This window comes from Anomaloglossus baeobatrachus, chromosome 1 (genome assembly GCF_048569485.1).
Source record: "Anomaloglossus baeobatrachus isolate aAnoBae1 chromosome 1, aAnoBae1.hap1, whole genome shotgun sequence".
Classification (NCBI taxonomy): domain Eukaryota; kingdom Metazoa; phylum Chordata; class Amphibia; order Anura; family Aromobatidae; genus Anomaloglossus; species Anomaloglossus baeobatrachus.
This window is the reverse complement of record NC_134353.1, coordinates 110,713,613-110,729,976: the sequence shown is the minus strand read 5'-3', so window position 1 is coordinate 110,729,976 and position 16,364 is coordinate 110,713,613. Positions and strand designations below refer to the sequence as shown.

Below are 16,364 nucleotides of genomic sequence, written 5' to 3'. Positions count from 1 at the left end.
TAGCTGGCGTAGCGAACATTATCGCTACGCCAGCTTCACATGCACTCACCTGCCCTGCGACCGTCGCTCTGGCCGGCGACCCGCCTCCTTCCTAATGGGACGGGTCGTGCGGTGTGATAGCGACGTCACACGGCAGGCGGCCAATAGCGGCGGAGGGGCGGAGATGAGCAGGATGTAAACATCCCACCCACCTCCTTCCTTCCACATATCCTACGGAAGCCGCGGTGATGCCGGTAGGAGATGTTCCTCGCTCCTGCGACTTCACACACAGCGATGTGTGCTGCCGCAGGAGCGAGGAACAACATCGGACCGTCGCGTCAGCGTAATTATGGATTACGCCGACGCTGCACCGATGATACGATTACGACGATTTTGAGTTCGTTAATCGTATCATCTAGGCTTTACACATTACGATGTCGCATGCGATGCCGGATGTGCGTCACTTTCAATTTGACCCCACCGACATCGCACCTGCGATGTCGTAGTGTGCAAAGCCCACCTTAGGTTCTTCACAAGAATTAAAGAAATTTGGAAATAAAAAAATGAAAAATTTAATTCCCACAAAAATGTTGCTTTTACCCTAAATTTTGCATTTTCACAATGGTAGCAAGAGCAAATGGACCCCAACATTTGTTGTCCAGTTTCTCCTGAGTACACCGATACCAGATATGTGTTGGAAAACAACTGTGTGCACGACAGGGCTCGAAAGGGAAGGAGAGGAGAACAATTTGACTTTTAAGCGCAAAATTGGCTGAAATAGATAGCGGACGATATATCGCATTTGGAGAGCCCCTGATGTGCCTAAACAGTAGACCTCTCCCACAAGTGACCCAATTTTGGAAACTAAATGCCTCAAGGAATTTATTTGTGTGATGAGCACATTGAATCCACAGATGCTTCACAGAATTTTATAACATTTCAATAGTGTCTGACAATCCAAAACAACAGAAACTCCCCCATTTTGGAAAATACACCTCAGAGAATCCACAGGATTGTTGAACTTTGTGCCGAGTTATTGAAAAAATACCATTATTTCCACTAAAATGTTGCTTTGGCCTCAAGTTTTTAATTTTCAAAAGGAAGGAGAAATAGGAGAAAATGGGACGGTGCAATTTTTTACGCAAATTCTCCTGACTACGCCAATACCCAATATGTAGTCGAAAACTACCTTTGACACACAGTGTAAAGCTCAGAAGGCGACCCATACTTTAGTGTAGATTTTGCTGTTATGATGTCTAAGTGCCATGTTACATTAGCAGAGCCACTAAGATGTCAGTGTCGCGGGCGGAAGAGGGGACACCGCGCTCTCCCACTGCTCGGGTCCGGTTGCCGCTGCTGTTGCGGCCTCTGCTGCTCGGTGGCTCGAGCGATGGGCCGGATCCCGGGGACTCGAGCGGCGCTCCTCGCCCGTGAGTGAAAAGGGGATTGGTTTTGGGGATTTATTGTCCGTGACGCCACCCACGGTTGTGGTGATTGTGTGAACACCACCGCTGCTCTGTATGGGGATCCCGGGAGCGGTGACAGGGAGCAGCTTTGTTGTTATTCCTCCCTCCGTGGCTAGGGGTTGGTTGTCCCGGGGCCCAGTAATGGGGTGGAGGATGAGAGATGGCAGGCCAGGTGCGGGGCCTGGTGAGGTGCAGGGTCGCGGGGGCAGCGCTGTGCCTCACGGCACGGTGGTACTCACTCAGCCTGAGACGGTGACACAGTTCTCGGTAAAACACACGGCTGGAAAGACGGTTCCCACGGACGGCTGCTGTTGCTTTTCCCCGGTAGTTGACGGTGACGGTCTCTGTCCCTGCACCTAGTGAAATATTGGTAGCGATGGGTTGGATATGGGCCGGAGGAGCCCCTCTTTGCCCGCAGGCGCTGGCCCTGAGAAACTGGTGCCTTGGCGGTGGCGGTGTCTCTCTCCTACGGTTGGACTGTTGCCTTCAATCGGGACTTAGTTGTTGGGAGACCCAGAGGTCCCCTTCACTGACGGATTTGGCAAATTCACGGCGACTCCTAGCCTTGCCGGGATCCGAAAGGCCCCTGCCAATGGTGCTGGCTTCTCTTCGTATACCGTTCCGGTACCGCCGGGCCACCACCCGTCCACGGTCCTTTCGGCAACCTCCGATCAGCCTCTCCTGCAGACGGTCACCGCCGTCTGCTGACCTTGTTGTCTCAGTCCGGGGCACACACCCGGACCAACTTCAGGCTTTCTCAACTGTCACTTTCTCCTTCACTTCAACTCCTCTCACTTGCTCCTCTACCACTTCACTTCAACTTCACTTCCTAACTAAACTAGACTGACTGCCTGTGTTTTCCCGCCTCCAGGACTGTGAACTCCTCGGTGGGCGGAGCCAACCACCTGGCCCACCCCCTGGTGTGAACATCAGCCCCTGGAGGAAGGCAACAATGATTTCTGGTGTAGCTTCGGTGTACCTATCCGGGGTGTAGGGTGTGGTGGTGTCATGACCTGTGACCCCAGGCTTGCCCAGGGCATCACATTCCCCCTTAGCAAAATGCAGACCGTCCGCGGGCTGCCCGTCCAACACCGGTTTTATTTTTTTTCTGAAAAGATAAAAAACTGTAGCATATACAAGTAGAAGAACATCATCTCACAACGGGAGGCACTTTTCTTAAACGTTACGGTAACGGTTGCGGCTGCCGCTCTCTCCCACCCAAGTAACCTGGCCCTGATGCTGCCCCTAAGAAACAGGCAGCACCCCTTGACCCCAGTCCTGAACCAAGTTACCCGATCGGGATCTGTCCTTCCCCTCCAGAGGGTAGCCACCGGTTCCGGTGGTGGCTGGGCCCCAGCCTGCTCCACTGCGGGCCCTACCTCCAACCTGCCTCTCCAGAGGCGGTAACGGTTAGCTGCAACAAAACATTTTTATTTACAACCCACTAACGTTTGTGGTTGCCCTGCAAGTTCTCGGGCCTGTTCATAGAAGTTTCTATGCAAAAACTGTGGATGGTCCCCACGGGGACAACAATGCCGGCAACGGCCGGTTCCAAAACACGGTAGCAGACAATCAGATGAGACTTCGGTGATCATTTTCATTTTCTCATAACTTTCAACACTTTAAAACTTTAAACACACATGTGGTCCCAACGGGGACGGTGCAACGGTGCTCCGCTGCCCTTACTATGACTCTGCTGTGTCTGCTGGGTCCTCTGCCACCAGCATATCAAACATGCAGTGACAGGCTTGCTGTGACATGGGCGCCCGGTATCCATTCCCACCATTTAAGGGCGGTGTAATAAACTACCGGTTCCCCCACATAGCGGAGACGCTCACTTGCCTCCTCACCTTCAGGGGTTAGTTCAGCACCAGAGCCGGAGTCGCTGGAGTCACCATCACTTGCATCTGCGTCAGGCGGGTTGCCACCAGCTGCCGCAGCCTCCTCGTCTCCAGCATCCAGCACATCAGATCCTTCTGCAGTAGCACGGGGCAGCAGGTCAGGCGAGTTTACACTGAGGCGCCCCATAAGTAACGGCAAAGGTGATGCATAGGTCGAGACTAGGCCGGGCCCCTCAGCCGCAGCGGCCGGTCCTGGTAGGACATAGGGACGTGGGTCAACAGTCGACTCTGTTACATCTGTTCCCCTCCCGTACATCGGGGCAGTTGCAATCAGCATCTCCACCTCGTTGGTCCACTGCTCCATCATCCGGAAGATCTGATCCTGCTGACGTTGGTGGAATTTAATCACCCGGGCCTTCATCCATGCCACGGTCCCGGGCTCGGGGTCTGGCGCAATCACTGCCGGGACTTCTGGCACATTTTTGTTAAGGGGCCGCGGTCCTAGCGGTTCCCCCGGGAGTGATTCAGGGACGTGCTGAGCGTCTGCAGCCGGTTGGTCCGCCGAGGCGGATTGGCAGGGTATCGCTACCGGTTGGGCAGGTAGCGGGCCTAGTGGCGGAGCAGCAGCAGCTAACACGGGTAGCGGGGAGAGAGGCAGGGTGAGCGGAGGTAGGCCGGGCTCCTCAGCTTCAGTGGCCGATCCCTCGGGAATGCAGGGGCGTGGGCCTCTTACCCGCTCCTCCAAATCCTCTTCCACCTCGCGTCTCCGCATAGCAGCCACTACATCCGCCATGTCGGTCTCCCACTCCTCCAGGAGGAGCTGCATATGGGCCTGCAGACGGTTACTCAGCGGGACGGTCCGGTCCCTCAGCCACGTTGCCGTGCCGGGCGCGGGGGCTTCCTCGTTGGGGGTTGGATTGTACATCTTGGCAATCGTGCCTTCCAGGAACCCAGTATTGCTGCAGAGTCCTGGCGTCTCTGCTTTTATAGCCGCGGCTACATGCGACCAGTCGCCATTTCGTCCCCCTTAGCCTCTTTCCGGCCCCTCCTCTATCGGGGCGGGGTTTTGGCCTTCGCGCCTTCGCTACTCGAGAAGACGCTCGAGCGGGAACTTTTCGCGCCAAAGATGGCGACTTCCGAAATTTTTCGGCCGGACACCTCCGGCGGTCACAAGGCGCACCTCTACCCAACGGCAGAGCGGTAAGATCCTGTTCGTGACGCCAAGTTGTCGCGGGCGGAGGAGGGGACGCCGTGCTCTCCCACTGCTCGGGTCCGGTTGCCGCTGCTGTTGCAGCCTCTGCTGCTCGGTGGCTCGAGCGATGGGCCGGATCTCGGGGACTCGAGCGGCGCTCCTCGTCCGTGAGTGAAAAGGGGATTGGTTTTGGGGATTTATTGTCCGTGACGCCACCCACGGTTGTGGTGATTGTGTGAACACCACCGCTGCTCTGTATGGGGATCCTGGGAGCGGTGACAGGGAGCAGATTTGTTGTTATTCCTCCCTCCGTGGGTAGGGGTTGGTTGTCCCGGGGCCCAGTGATGGGGTGGAGGATGAAGGATGGCAGGCCAGGTGCGGGGCCTGGTGAGGTGCAGGGTCGCGGGGGCAGCGCTGTGCCTCACGGCACGGTGGTACTCACTCAGCCTGAGACGGTGACACAGTTCTCGGTAAAACACACGGCTGGAAAGACGGTTCCCACGGACGGCTGCTGTTGCTTTTCCCCGGTAGTTGACGGTGACGGTCTCTGTCCCTGCACCTAGTGAAATGTTGGTAGTGATGGGTTCCCACCGGTAACCCGCTCCCCGGCTTGGATATGGGCCGGAGGAGCCCCTCTTTGCCCGCAGGCGCTGGCCCTGAGAAACTGGTTCCTTGGCGGTGGCGGTGTCTCTCTCCTATGGTTGGACTGTTGCCTTCAATCGGGACTTAGTTGTTGGGAGACCCAGAGGTCCCCTTCACTGACGGATTTGGCAAATTCACGGCGACTCCTAGCCTTGCCGGGATCCGAAAGGCCCCTGCCAATGGTGCTGGCTTCTCTTCGTATACTGTTCCGGTACCGCCGGGCCACCACCCGTCCACGGTCCTTTCGGCAACCTCCGATCAGCCTCTCCTGCAGACGGTCACCGCCATTTGCTGACCTTGCTGTCTCAGTCCGGGGCACACATCCGGACCAACTTCAGGCTTTCTCAACTGTCACTTTCTCCTTCACTTCAACTCCTCTCACTTGCTCCTCTACCACTTCACTTCAACTTCACTTCCTAACTAGACTAGACTGACTGCCTGTGTTTTCCCGCCTCCAGGACTGTGAACTCCTCGGTGGGCGGAGCCAACCACCTGGCCCACCCCCTGGTGTGAACATCAGCCCCTGGAGGAAGGCAACAAGGATTTCTGGTGTAGCTTCGGTGTACCTATCCGGGGTGTAGGGTGTGGTGGTGTCATGACCTGTGACCCCTGGCTTGCCCAGGGCGTCACACCAGAACAGCACAACCCAGTGCCCAGTACATTGTAGTGTCCAGTACAATGTGCCAAACTTGTGTTTCGAAGACATGGACCCCGTAAATTTTGTGGGTTCTTATTGCTACAGTACTGACAAACAAGTGGATGCTAGCTGTGGTTTAAATATACTGTGGGGCTCAGAAGGGGGACATTTGAATTTGAGAGTGCAGAATTTGCTGGATTTCTCTTGGTGGGTGAGGAGCCATAGCGCTTTCCTAGAGCCCTTGTACTGACGGATCTGAGTAGTATTTTTTGTGGGTTTAGTTGAAATAAATAATATTTTGGATCACATTTATCTCTTGCTTCATGCTGAGCACTTACAGTACACCAGGATTTCTATCTATATCTTCGAATTATGTGAATCAGATGAAACTCCAAAGGGATCCCTTCACTATAATGAGGCATCAGAATTACTCTACACTCCGTCTGGCCTCTGTTCAGCGGTTTCTGTATTTTCATTAGTTCACAAACCTGTGTTTGTCAGTGCTTTTATGCATCTTAAAAAGATGCACACCGCCAGATAATAGGCTAGAGAGAATCTAAAATGACTCCCTCTGCCTCGTTATAGTGAGTGGTCCGTCAGGGTTTCTATCTGAATCACTTATTTGAGATATTTACATGGAAACCCCAGTGTAAGCACTCAGCGATCTTTGAGAGGTAGAATAAACAAATCAACATCAGTTCAAGAATTGTTTTTATTTATATTATACGTCGTTGATCGGGCGGTATAAAGTGATAAGACGTCTTTTTTTACGTTTTTCCTCTTTTACACAATAAAAATAATTTTATAGAAAAATGAATGGCATGTGCATCGTTACATTCTGAGAGCTATAGCTTTTTTATTTTTTCACTGACAGTTATATGGGGGCCTGTTTTTTGAGGAATGAGTTGTTTTTATTGGTACCATTTTAGGGCACATAACATCTTTTTGATTGCATTCTATTCCAATTTTTGGGAGGCAGAATAAACAAAACCCAGCAATTCAAGAATTGTTTTTTTCATGCTGTTCACCGTTTTGGATTGTTAGAAAATTGTTTTTACTTTTTTTTCACTTTTTTTACTCAGTCATTCTATGGGACTTTAAATTGTATTAGTCAAATCACTGGTATAATGTATGACAATGTAGATACATTGCAATACATTACACCTTTCAATGTTACACTGACAGAACACCTGGTATGCTCCTGGTATGGTCTCACAGGCCACCATAACTTTCAAACACAGAGGTCATTATTTGACCTTGGGTTGCCAAGGCAACAATTGGCAGCCTGCAATTACATTGTAAGGGTGTCAATCGGGTGGGAGAGGGAGCGCACACACTCTCCTAACCTCCTAAATGCTGCGATCACTATTGATCATAGTATTTATGTGTTATACAGCCAGGGGCAAAGCGAGGACTGTCTCTTCCTGTGACAGCTGGAGCTCAGCTATCACCTATGTCGAGTTCTGCGGGCACAGCCTACGTTGTCATGATGTACGTTTTTTGTTATAGGTCGTAAACGCCTTCTTTACGTTGGCGTAAAGTTACGTCAAAGATCGTGAAGGGGTTAGAAGACATGAGAAAAACACCCTCGTGGCTTTTATCTCACTTCAATAATCTCATCCTACATAATCATATTTTTGCATATTGTTGTAATGTCATTTTCAAAGGATTTAGAACACATCAATATCGGTCCAAGTGTTCAGCTACAGTCATGGCGGAAAGTGTTGGCACCCTTAAAAATTGTTCCAGAAAATTAACGCAGTTACACATTTTTTGTCAGACACATGTTTATTTTCTTTTGTTTTGTGTTGAACCAAAACACACAAACAGAGAAAAAAAAGCTAATTGGACAAAATTTCACACAAAACTCCAAAAATGGGCCAGACAGAATTATTGGTGCCTTTCCAAAATTCTGGGTAAACAACTTTGTTTTAAGCATATGATGCTCGTACAAACTCACCTGTTGCAAGGAACAGGTGTGGGCAATATGAAAATCACACCTGAAACTAGATAAAAACGGGAGAAGTTGACTCAACCTTTGCATTATGTGTCCCAGTGACCACTCAGAAAACAGAGACAGGAGAAGAGAATGGTCTGAGACCTTGAGAACCAAAATTGTTGAAAAATATCAACAATCTCAAGGTTATAAATCAATCTCCCGAGATCTTGATGTTCCTTTGTCCACGCTGCACAACATAATCAAGAATATTACAACCCATAGCACTGTAGGTAATCTTCCTGGCTGTTGAAGGCAGGGAAAAATTGATGAAAAGTTACAATGCAGGATAATCCAGATGGTGGATAAGCAGCCCCATTTAAGTTCTAAAGAAAGTCAAGCACTTCTGCAGATTCAGGGTGCATCAGTGTCAGCGCACATTATTTATCAACATTTGACTAAAATGAAACACTATGGCAGGAGACCCAGGAGGACCCCACTGCTGACACAGAGACAAAAAAGTTAGATTACATTTTGGCAAAATGTATGCAAGTAAGCCAAAATCCTTCTGTAAAAGCTTTTTGTGGATAGATGAACCTAGATAGAGATGTTAGATAAAGCACATCATTTTACTTTTTACAGAAAATTGAAAGAATCCTACAAATAAAAGAACCCAGTACCTACAGTAAAATATGGTGGATGTTCAAAGATGGGTTTTTTTTTTCGCTGACCCTGGAATTGGGTGCTTTAAAGGGAATCTGTCAGGTGCAATATACACCCAGAACCATGAGCAGTTCTGGATGCATATTGCTAATGCCTGCTTAACTGTCCCTGTATCTAGTTGCACACATAAAGAGATGTTTCAAAAAAGTATTCCTAAAGATATTTTATAATATGGTAATGACGTACCCCAGGGCTGTGGGGTACTCGGTCCCGGGCAGTATAATTTACTGGGACTGTTCACTGAGTGGCCATTACCCAGTTTCGTGACCCTGAGGGTCTCTTAAAAGGGGAATTTGTACAGGGGAAAAATAATAAAATAAAAATAGTTTTTAGTGACGCCACTTGCGGTGTGTGGTTATATGGAGTAAACCACCTCTGCAAAGTCTCTCACTGCTGGGGTTGATGGTACTGGGCAGCTTCGGTGTGATGTATCTCCGCAAGTAATGCGAGGCACCAGGGGAGGTCGGATGATAGTAGTTGTGGTCTGTGGGTGTAGAGGTATAGGAATAATTCAAACGACACAGGGGCTGTGTTTAACTTGTGCTTTACTCACTGGTTTGGAGTTGCTGCCACCCGGTTTGTGCTGGTCTTTACCAATCCGGTATTCCCTTTGTTCCAGTGCCGGTGCAGTGAACTGGTGAGATTTACCTCCAAGCACCCTATAGTAGTAGTCGGTGGGTCCCCATGGCTTGGAGTACTTTGGGGTCCCCTCCTGTTGTCTCCGTCTTGGCTCGTATGGCAGGCAGATTGAACCTCTCGTGGGTTGGACCTCTGTCCCCGTTCCCAGGTTCCCTCTCTGCTGCTGTGCCCCGGACACTAATGTCGGTGAGGTCCTTGATGGTCCCCTCACCGGGCAGATTGTTATCAGGTGAGCCTGAAGTGCCTTCCTGAACTAGGGCTCTGTAAGCCCTCTGCTTGGTCCAGTGAGTACTTCACCGTACTCTCCCTGGAAACCGTACTCCTTTTTACTCAGTAGGTCACTGCACACTTTCCCGTCAGCATGTCAACTTCTGACTGACTTGGTGTATGGTTGCTTTCTATCTGGCTAACTAACAAGATGTCCGTTGTCCGTCCACTTCACTGACTAGGCCTTCCTCCTCCCAAGTTTCTGACTAGTGGATTTGATGCGTCTCAGCCTATAGGTGACCACCCGTCAAGTCCATTTATAGCCTGTTACCGAGTCTGAGGGCAAAGGGTGTGGTTTGTGTGCATTTTGTGGTGTTTTACCAGCACTGGCCTTCCAGGAATCCGGGGTTAGATGTAGTTTCCTGTGCCACCTGACAGTCAAGGGCGCCACACTAATGAGTGCGGGGACTAGTCGCAAGGGCGTTAGTTTCTGCGCTCATTCTGCTCTCTTAGCAAGTTAGTACGCCCACAGGGGCGTGCTAACATGCTATTCAATGCAGCATCATGATCTACGCTGATCCAAAGTCCAAGCACTTCCGAACATGCACACTAGATCTCTCTGAAGTTCAGACACGTACAACTGGCTTCAAACTGATGCTGCATTGAATAGCATGTTAGCATGCCCCTGTGGGCGTGCTACCACGCTAAGAGGGTGGAATGAGCACAGAAACGAATGCCTTTGTGATTAGTCGCTGGCCTCATTAGCATATCATAAAAGATCTTTAGAAATACTTTTTCTAAAGATCTCTTTATGTATGCTACTAGATACAGGTTAAGCAGGGATTAGAAATATGCACCTAGAACTGCTCTGGTTCTGGGTGCATATTGTACCTGACAGATTCCCTTTAACTGTGAGCCTGACATCATGAAACCTGAAGATTACCAAAGGGTTTTAGGTGACAATGTATTGCCCAGTGTCAGAAAACAGAGACCTGGAGCAGTATGCAAAAGAAGAGTGGTCCAAAACTACATTTGAGAGGTGTAAAAAGCTTGTTGATGATTATACGTAGCCACTGATTACAGTTATTTATTCCAAAGTGTGTACAACCAAATATTAAGTTGAGGGTACTATTGATTTTGTTCAGGCCATTTTTGGAGTTTTGTGTGAAATTATGTCTAATTTGCCTTTTCTTCTCTGTTTTTTTGTTGTGCTGTTCTAATACACAAAGGAAATAAACAAAACATGTCTAATTGCAATCACTTTTTGGAGAAAAACTTTATTTTCTGGAACAATTTCAAGGGTACCAACACTTTCGGACATGACTGTATGTGTTTAGTATCCCGAATATAAAAGTCATGTCATTATAAAAACATTGGTATACAGCGGGTGAAATAAGTACAGGTGCTATTGAAATGAATTTCTCACCAGATGTTGGTATCAATCCATCAAATCCACACAGGCAAAGAAATCAAACCATAGATGTCCATACATTTAGCCATGTGTAATAATGAAAAATGACACAGGAAAAAAGTATTGAACACACCAAGAAAGAGAGGCGCAAAAAACCACGGAAAATCATGACACCCGCTGAAATCTATTAGTAGTTAGAAAGCAATCCTGCCACTTAGTGAAAAATATCAGCTGGTTCAAATGATGTCTATAAAATGGTGTCTCATTACCAAGGTGCCACACAAGAAACATTTTATAACCAGTAAAATCAATGAGCTGATTCAAGACCTTTTCAACCTTATTGTTGCAAAACATACTGATGGCAATGGTTACAGACGAATTTCTAAACTACTGAAGTGAACAGTGAACATTGTTGTGATAATAATCCGGAAGTGGAAAGAGCATCATTTTGACATAAACTGGCCATAATTAGGTGCAAGATTTTAGACAGGGGAATGAAAAGAATTATCAGAAAAGTTTTCCAAGAGCAAAGAATCACCTGTGGAGAGCTACAGAAAGACCTGGAATCAGCAGGTACAATTGTTTTGAAGAAAACTTAAAAAGTTAAAGTTTGCTCAACAACATTTAGACAAGCCTGTGAAATACTGTGAGAATATAGTATGGTCAGATGATACCAAAATTGAAGTCTTTGAATACCGTGTTTGGAGGCCAAGAAGCACTGCATATCACATCAAAAACACCATACCAACAGTGGTTGTTTTGAGGTGGGAACATTATGGTTTTGGGCTGTTTTTCAGCATACGGCACTGGTAAGCTTCATATAATTGAAGGAAGGTTGAATGGACAAATGTACTGAGATATTCTAGATACCAATCTGTTGCCATCTACCAAGATGATGCAGATGAAATGAGGACGGACATTATAGCAAGACAATGATCCCAAACACAGCCAAGGAATCTCCCAATTAGTTTCAGAGAAAGAAAATAAAGCTGCTAGAAAGAAAGAGCCGATCACCTGACCTGAATCCAATAGAAAATATATGGAATGAACTAAAGGTCAGAGTTTATACAAGGATCCCATGGAACCTTCACGATTTGATGAGTGTGTAAGATTGTTGTTTGTGTGTAAGAATAGGCCGAAATCACAGCTGAGCAATGCATGCGACTAGTTTTTCCATACAGGAGGAGCCTTGAAGCTGTCATCACGAACAATACATTTCAGTAAGCTTGTGCAATACTTTTACCCTGTGTCATGTCACATAACTTAATTTACTGACATTTATGGTTTGATTTTGATTTATTTGCCTGTGTGTACTGGATGGGTTGTTACCAGCATCTGATTAGACATTCATGTCAATAGCACCATTAGAAATATCTTTACTTTGAAAATTGATGACGTGTTTAATACATATCTCACTGGCTGTAATGTATCATAGGCACATTTAGGAATGAGGGTAACAAACTATTTGAGTGTAGCTTAAAAGTGGAGCCTCGGAGTCATGTTACTGGTGGACGCTTGGCATCCCACTCAGACACTATATGTATCTACCAATAATTAATTTATATAATATCACCCAGGCATGTAAATTCATCTTAGTGTATAAAAAAAGATTTTGTCATCTATACAACCTTCAGTGCACTTTGATAAAGTTTCCGATCTATACCTCAGGCACTATAGTTGCACTGTAACTGGGACACTTTCTGCCTACAGGAACTGTCTATATTCAGAACTTTTATTTTCTTGTTGTAAAAATTCCATAATGTTAGCGATGCTTTTATTTCATAGTACTGTATTGGTGTTTTCTAGGGATGATCGAATACCTCAAATATTCGGCTTTGCGAATATTTTCCGAATAGGTCACCGCTATGCGAATATTCAATGTGCAATGTAAGTCTATGGGAAGCCCGAATAGTTCCAAATAGTTATTATTCGGGTTTCTCATAGACTTACATTGCGCATCGAATATTCGCAAATAGTCGAATATTGGCGACCTATTCGGAAAATATTCGCGAAGCCGAATATTTGAGGTCTTCGATCATCCCTAGTGTTTTCTCCTTGCTTGTACTTGTGTATATATAATTTAATTTACAGACTGTTCACATGTTTGATTGGAAGTTTTGTTGTTCCGCTTTAGAAACAGAATTCATACCATAATGAACCGCTTTGCTAACTGATGAAAACAGTAGCCAAGAGACCATTCCTTTTGTAGGTCACTGTCATGGCCAGCCCAATCTCCAGACCTGAACCCCATTGAAAACTTCTGAAATATAATCAAGAGGAAGATGAATAGTCACAAGCCATCACACAAAGAAGAACTGCTTACATTTTTGCACGAGGGGTGGCATAAGGTCACCCAAAAGCAGTGTGAAAAACCGGTGGAAAGCGGCCAAGACGCATGAAAACTGTGATTAAAAATCATGGCTATTCAACAAAATATTGATTTCTGAACTCTTCCTGAGTTAAACATTATTAGTATCAGAGCAATAAAAAAGGAAAAAACATCAGGCACTCACCAGTTGCTGCTTGTGCAAGTTTTGTTGTTTTATTCGTGCTCTGATATTCACATGTTTATTCACATCAATGGCACCGCAGAGCATGTGCACCTTTTTCGGCCCAGTATAGGATGTTCTGAAAGTTTTTTGGTGTTGGGGCAGTGCCCTGAACTTTTCTCCTTTTTCGCATGAACATTATTAGTATTGTTGTTTCTAAATGATTATGAACTTGTTTTATTTGCCTTATTTGTGGTCCAAAAGCAATGCCTTTTTTTGTTATTTTGACCATTTCTCATTTTCAGAAAATAAATACAAAAATGTATTGCTTGGAAATTTGGAGACGTTGTCAGTAGTTTATAGAATAAAAGAACAATTTACATTTTACTCAAAAATATACCTATAAAGAGAAAAAACAGAAAAACTGAAAGTTTGGAAGTGGTCTCTCAATTTTTGCTAAAGCTGTACATTTTTCTCCGAGATTATGATGTTTTTTGTAAGTCAGAACTGGCAAATATTTTCAGTATCAGAGTTCTCAGTGATTTACTTATTGCATCCTGGACTGAGTTATTAACTAGGAAACTAGGAACCGCTTCATCTATTACGTAGAGGATATAACAGAACATTCTTTTATTGCCTTATTTTAAATGCATCTATGCCAATTGTAAAGCTAATAGTTATAACAACCATATCTACTGTACTTATAGAGCTCTTTACAACCATTCTTACTTAGAGCAATAACATGTAGTTTCTCCTATGTTTGTCTGTGCTTTATCATGTACAGTGTTAGTGGTTAAAGGGACTCTTTTAGAATGTTTTTATGGTGTAATCTGAAGCGAGCATGCTGTAAGGGGTACTTCTCACATAGCGAGATCGCTAGCGAGATCGCTGCTGAGTCACGGTTTTTGTGACGCACCAGTGACCTCATTAGCGATCTCGCTGTGTGTGACACTGAGCAGCGACCTGGCCCCTGCTGTGAAATCGCTGCTCGTTACACACAGTGCTGGTTTATTTTTTGGATGTTGCTCTCCCGCTGTGAAGCACACATCGCTGTGTTTGACAGCGAGAGAGCAACAATTTGAATGTGCAGTCAGCAGGGAGCCGGCTTCTGGCAGCCTGCGGTAAGCTGTAACTAAGGTAAATATCGGGTAACCAAGCGAAGTGCTTTGCTTGGTTACCCGATATTTACCTTGGTTACTAGCGTCCGCCACTCTCACGCTGACAGGTCCGGCTCCCTGCTCCCTGCACACGTAGCCAGCGTAGTACACATCGGGTAAATAAGCAAAGCGGTTTTCTTATTAACCCAACGTGTACTCTGGCTACGAGTGCAGGGAGCCAGCGCTAAGCGGTGTGCTCTGGTAACCAAGGTAAATATCGGGTAACCAAGCCCATGGTTACCCGATATTTACCTTAGTTACCAAGCACAGCATCGCTTCCACGCGTCGCTGGGGGCTGGTCACTAGTCGCTGGTGAGATCTGCCTGTTTGACAGCTCACCAGCGACCATGTCAAATTAATGTTTTAGAAAAAGGGCTAACATTTGCTCCCACAGCCAGATTTGACCACTTTACGCTTGTAAAAGATCCAGAATTATTTGCTAGAAAACTGAGATTTAAGAAGTTTTTCTCTTGTAATGACGATAAACATTTTTCCACCTTCAGGGAACAGCAAGCCCTCTCAGATTTGGAAAGTTTACTTGATGAACAACAAGAGCCTGATGACCTCACTCAAGCACGTTTTCCTACATATCTACATAGCCGATCACAAGTGTTTCCCCCTCATGGACTGAGTCCAAATGTGGACATCTTTGTTGAGCTGGTAAGAAAAGATCTACTTTCTATTCCTGAAAAAATAATAAATTATAATCTGACATTTAAGGAAAGAGAAGCTATTAAAGAACTAAAAAATATGAAAAATGTAGTTATAAAACCAGCAGATAAAGGGGGAAACCTTGTGATATGGCCTGTAGATATGTACGAACGTGAAGCCCTACGTCAGTTAAGATCATCAACATGCTACAAAAAATTGGATAGCAATCCTACTATACCATATAAAAAGATATTAGATATTATTGAAACAGGCTTCAGGAAAGGGACTATCTCAGCTAAGATGAGGGATGGGCTCATGACGGAATCTCCAAGAACTCCAACCTTCTATATAACACCAAAAATTCACAAAGACAGAGATAATCCCCCAGGACGCCCAATAATATCTGGGATTGGGGGATTAAATGAGAAAATATGCAGATTTGTTGACAATTATTTCCAGGGATGTGTCGGGACCCTGCCTTCACATATTAGAGACACTACCGATATACTTAAGCGCCTCGATAACATTCAATTGGAACCAGATATGATTCTGGTTACATGCGATGTCGAGGCGCTATATACATCTATTGCTCACAACCATGGGACCACTGCATGTAAAACCTTTCTGCGGATGACTAATATGGACAAAGAACTAATCCAATTTGTTATGGAGCTATTAGATTTTGCTCTAACGCATAACTACTTTGTTTTTAAGGATCGCTATTACCTACAGCTCCAGGGAGTGGCAATGGGGGCGACTTGTGCGCCCTCATATGCTAATCTTTTCCTGGGGCTGTGGGAGCGAGATGTTGTCCAGTCCGTAGAGGGGTTTGATGCAGTGGTCTCATGGTATAGGTACATTGACGATGTCCTATTTGTATGGCAGGGCTCTAAGGCATCCCTGGAGATATTTTTGCAAAATTTGAACAAAAATGATCTAAATATTAAATTAACATCTAAACATGATTATTGGAGGGTGGAGTTCTTGGATATTCTGATCATGAGAAATGAAGATGGCCACTTGAGTACGGATGCGTTTAAGAAATCCACGGCTACAAATACACTTTTGCATGCCTCTTCTTCCCATCACCCTCAGACCATTAAAGCCGTGCCAACAGGGCAATTTTTGCGAATGCGGAGAATTTGTTCCAGAGTAGGAGATTTTGAAAATCAAGCCAGGCTTTTGAGTGAGAATCTAGCAGAGAGAGGCTACAAACCCAAAAATATAAGATCAGGGTATATCAGAGCTGCTAAAAGCAATCGTGGATCTATCTTAATAACCAAAAATAAAAGTAGAGATTTACAACCTGTGAGGTTTATCACAGAGTTCAACAATAGATGGCATGAAATTAAAACAATCTTTCAGAGACACTGGCAGGTATTATTGGCGGATAA

At 45.9% G+C, this 16,364-nt stretch overlaps 1 protein-coding gene across 1 annotated transcript in view; it reads right to left on the bottom strand.

The window, feature by feature from the left end:
* NWD2 (NACHT and WD repeat domain containing 2) overlaps positions 1 to 16,364 on the bottom strand; it is a 339,135-nt gene that overhangs the window by 193,262 nt on the left and 129,509 nt on the right. The gene's annotated exons all lie outside the window — the stretch shown is intronic.